Source organism: Palaemon carinicauda, chromosome 8, assembly GCF_036898095.1.
Source record: "Palaemon carinicauda isolate YSFRI2023 chromosome 8, ASM3689809v2, whole genome shotgun sequence".
NCBI classification, from domain to species: Eukaryota; Metazoa; Arthropoda; class Malacostraca; order Decapoda; family Palaemonidae; genus Palaemon; species Palaemon carinicauda.
In genome coordinates, this window is record NC_090732.1 from 7691288 (window position 1) to 7696287 (window position 5000).

General features: G+C 33.4%; 1 protein-coding gene across 4 annotated transcripts in view; it reads right to left on the reverse strand.

Moving 5' to 3' along the window:
• Window positions 1-4990, reverse strand: part of LOC137644817 (uncharacterized) — a 78253-nt gene extending 73263 nt beyond the window's left edge. Inside the window, exon 1 of one of the 4 annotated variants that reach the window (XM_068377707.1) lies at window positions 4968-4990. The gene's annotated coding sequence lies outside the window, so the exon portion shown is untranslated. Of the gene's footprint in view, window positions 1-4221; window positions 4310-4341; window positions 4607-4967 lie in introns of those variants that run through there. The other 3 variants (XM_068377704.1, XM_068377705.1, XM_068377706.1) reach the window with 3 other exon arrangements.
• Between the last annotated feature and the right edge of the window lie 10 nt (window positions 4991-5000).

The following is a 5000-nucleotide window of genomic DNA, read 5'->3' on the forward strand; positions in this document are numbered from 1 at the left end:
AGTGATAATGATCTCGAGTAATAGCAGAAGAATAAGGAAACGAAAAAAAGTAAAATCTTAATAAGAAAGGTGGATAAAATAATGAATTGGAAATGACATAATAAATTAGGTATTAGGGAATAAATAATAGGATACATTTTCTAATTATCATCATCATATTACTATTATTACTATTATTAGCTAAGCTACAACCCTAGTTGGAAAAGCAAGATACATAAGCCCAGGGACTCCAACAAGGAAAAAATAGCCCAGTGAGGAAAGGAAATTTCTTACTGATTTACAACGTATGTCATGGCTATCAAAGGAAATAACAATGCTACTAATAAGATTGACATAATAAATTAGGTATTAGGGCATAATAAAAGAATATATTTTCTAATTCGTCATAATATTATTATTATTATTATTATTATTATTATTATTACTTGGTAAGCTACAACCCTAGTTGGAAAAGCAAGATGTTATAAGACCAAGGGCTCCAACTTGGAAAATATGCCCAGTGAGGAAAGGAAATCTCTCACTGCTTTACAACTATGTCACAGCTATCAAAGGCTCTAAACACTTTATGGGAATAAAATTACTCATGAACATGATGACCAAATGTGCTAAGTGGCTAATGATTTTAATAGGCATTTTTTTACGTTTTGAATGTGGATCAACTTCATATCAAAAGCAATTAAGATAATTTTAGGTTTTAGATATACAAAGGAATGTCCATCAAGGGTTTCAAGAGTAACCTTTTATTGAAATATTGCGTAAAATATTGCGTAACTTGTTTGAATGTCATCCTTGCTTCCTAGTTTTTTCTATTCTTGAATGTGCTTTGGAAATTAAAATAATAAAATATTTCCCTTAAAACGTATGAAAAAACTAGTAATTTCATAAATAGCGAGACAAAAATATTTTAATAAATACTACTCATCAATTGGAAATAAAAAAAAAAATATTATCCTCATTATTCTATACTAATTCCATAAATAGCAACATTAAAAATTTTGAGCAAATTCTACTCATCAATTGGAAATTAAATACAAAAAATTATCATCCTCATTATTCTTATCATTCCAAATGTATAAATATTCATCTAAATGTTAGAAACAACAAACATATACATAAACTGTAGCCTTGAAAATAAAAGTCGTCTTCTAAGTTTTCCAAATCTCAGGCTTTAAAAAAAAAAAAAAAAAAAAAAAAAGTACAAATCTCAGGCTAAAAAAAAGAGCAAAAAAAAAAAGGTCGTAAAATCATTTCAGATAGAAAAAAACACGACCTTTCCTGGCGATGATAAATGCCCTATGACATTAGAACTTAATTTAGTATGTGAGCCAAGAGAGACTCCTTTAGAGACATCATTTATCAAGATAGTTATGAGTAAGACGAGTGGCCTTCCATATACGTTGATTGTGTATTATTAAACACATAAATGACGCTTTTGTACATATCAATGTATACATCCATACACCCCTATCAAGAGAAGTATTCATGTCGATTTCCACATTCAAAATCAGATTTTACACATGCAACCTCCAAATCACTGCCTTATCTAAATAAATCAAATACACACATGACCACTTTTCAAATGTATAAAGATGCATTCTTATATATATCCATATAGTAATGGGAAAAGAGTAACACGAACACTTTTTGAATAAATAGAGAGAGAGGAGAGAGAGAGAGAGAGAGAGAGAGAGAGAGAGAGAGAGAGAGAGAGAGAGAGAGAGAGAGAGAGAGAATTTATACTACACATATACATATACATGAACACTTTTCAATTGCATAAGGATGTACTCTTGCATATATTCATAAAGTAATGGAAAAAGTAACACGAACACTTTTTAAATGCATGAGAGAGAGAGAGAGAGAGAGAGAGAGAGAGAGAGAGAGAGAGAGAGAGAGAGAGAGAGAGAGAGGGAGAGAGAGAGAGAGAGAGAGAGATTTAACTACTAATTTCACGTATTTTTTCCGGGAAAATCTCTTGTCTGATAACATATTTATTCATAAAGAATTGAATAAAAAGGGCAACAATCAAGAACCCAACGAAGGTCACTGATTCCGAATAGAATAGACCGACTTGTCTTCTATTTAATTATTTGCTTCCATTTCTTCAATAGCAAATGTCTTCAACTTTAAATGACATAGAAGAATTTTAGTTTTAATACCTCAAAAAGTTCTAACCTTATAAAAGTCATTTTAGCCACGAAATGCGAAACAAGGATATCAAACGAGAGAGAGGGATGTGAGGTAGACCCTTCTGCTCTTATTAGGACCTAGTATTTATAGTGATTTTATTTTCGATACTTTCAATGTCAATGATAAGATATATTGCTAAAAAAGGAATTCGATATATATATATATATATATATATATATATATATATATATATATATATATATATATATACATATATACACACACACATATATATATATATATACACACACACATATATATATATATATAAACACACATTAACATACACACATATATATATATATATATATATATATATATATATATATATATACATATATATACATATATATATATATATATATATATATATATTACACACATTTACATATACACATATATACATATTTATGTACATATATATACACATATACATATATATATATATATATATATATATATATATATATATATATATATATATATATATATATATATACACCGTTCTGAGTGGCGATACATTAACATGGTGGAAGGGTTTGTGGACACCTATGACCAGCTAAGCTATACTAGCCAGGACCACCCATACTAGCTTGGTTTATTATGAGCCATTAGACGAAAATCATCCACTATCACAAATCCACACTGGCCAGCGTGGTGTTGAAAACTGGCTAAACCCCAAAAATGATCTGACATGTCTAAGGCCTTTGTTTTGAAGTGAACTAGAAACGGCTGCATATGTTGATGTATAAATACAGTATACACCATAAAAACACATACACTGCAAACAAACCAACTTCATACATTTCTAGGTCTCCAGAAGCCGTACATCTTCATTCATAAAGATCTTTCACATCTTCATCCGGATATTAACAATCTCTACTCCCTAGGCAATCATCATATCATAACGGGATGTTGGTCTGATGTTCTGAATGTTCTGATGGCAATAGCCACGGCCTCTTCACACTCACAAGTAATGTAGTAATAACTAGCGTAACATACTTACGTGACAGAGCATTAAGTACAGGTATCCTTTACAAAAATAGCACAAAAAGATCTGAAATCATTACTGAGAGTTGGCAAGTACACAACGCACATATATAAAAAAAATAAACAAGATATTATTGCAACATACACACCACTTGTGAAACTAAAGTGCCAGCACTTCATTTAAATAAATATACCGTATAATACATTAAACAGAACACAATTCGACCGGGTCACAAGTGTTCAAATCCCACCACTGCCGTTGGAATACATTGCAATGCCTTGCAATGTACGCTGGATTTCCGTATTTTTCTGCACTTGATCTGCAACATTAACCCATGACGAAACTCCAAAGAATTTCGAGCAAAACGTAAATATTCGATCACCACCACATCTAAGTTTTATAATCAGTGTTAGCTCATCGTGGCTCCATCCATTCTACAAATAAACTCGGAGGGACGCATAAACAATGCCATAAATTGTGGAGTGACGAAGACACTCGAGGTATAAAAAAGAAAATCAATACCTAATAGAATTGCCGGAGGAGTGTTTTCTTTTCTTTTCTCTTCCCTTTCTATTCACATTTTGTGTTTGGCAGTTTTTTCCTTCATTATAATAATAATAATAATAATAATAATAATAATAATAATAATAATAATAATAATAATAATAATAATAATAATAATAATAATAATCAAGAGACCTTAATCAACAGACTTTTTTCCATTTGATTACACACTTCACATACTACTATTTTCAAAATTCATCCGGATCCCTTGATCATTAGTAGATTCAACATCACCACTTAAAAAAAGCCATGGCAGATAATTAAAATAGTTCATCTCCTCTTAGTATCAACCCTGCAAACCAATACCCTCACAGCACAGTAATCCTAGTTTCTTTTTATCTCTTCCTCGTGCTTCAAACAGCAAACACACGGTCGTCACCGAGATTGAAAGAGGAGTTATGCAAAAACCTCATTACCAAAACTCGACCTCATCTTTATCTGCCTTCTGTTTGCACAGACACAAACACCACCTTTACCAGCTTAACCAGCACCATATCCCCTTGATGTTCTCTATCTCACCGTACACTGGTATAATTCTCTGACGTTGGCTACTGCCGCAAATTATCACATACAATTAAACGCACTCCACAACACACCTCTTATCCCACGGCAGATCTCTTTTCAGCTGATCCAGAGGGAAGATTCCCTTTTAGCTTCTCTATGTTTTGGTTTATCTGGCGTCCTTCCTCTCTCGCGCTCTTGACTACAGAAAACTAATAGTTAGCGCGGCCCAATTGTCGGTAAAACGGTCTCTCCAGCCACAGCTAGTAAACACTGGCACAGGCTAAGGTGAGGGTCTCTAGTGCCACACAGATTCTCCCTTGCAGTAAATTGAACGCGTTGGTAACTCGCGTGTGGTGTTGCCAGCGAAGTGGGTTGTCTACTTCTCTAATCCCTTCATGAAATACAACCATCGTTTCTGCTCTTGCTGTTGAGGAAAGGGGTGGGGAGGGTGGTGCAAGGAGTCTTCTCTCAGAGAGAGAGAGAGAGAGAGAGAGAGAGAGAGAGAGAGGGGGGGGGGGGATGGGTCACCATAGCAAAATAAACAGTAAATTCATTCCCATACGTCATCTCCCCATATCTTTAAAAAAATAAAAGACCATCACTCAAGGCTACACCCGATCACACCGGCTTCCCATACATCGAATTAGAACAATATATTATCCCAAAAGAAAGTCGATTCGATAGAAACTTTTCCCTCAGTCCTTATCCCCTTCCTAACCGGTTGTCCGTCCTCGCTGGTGCTCCACAAAAA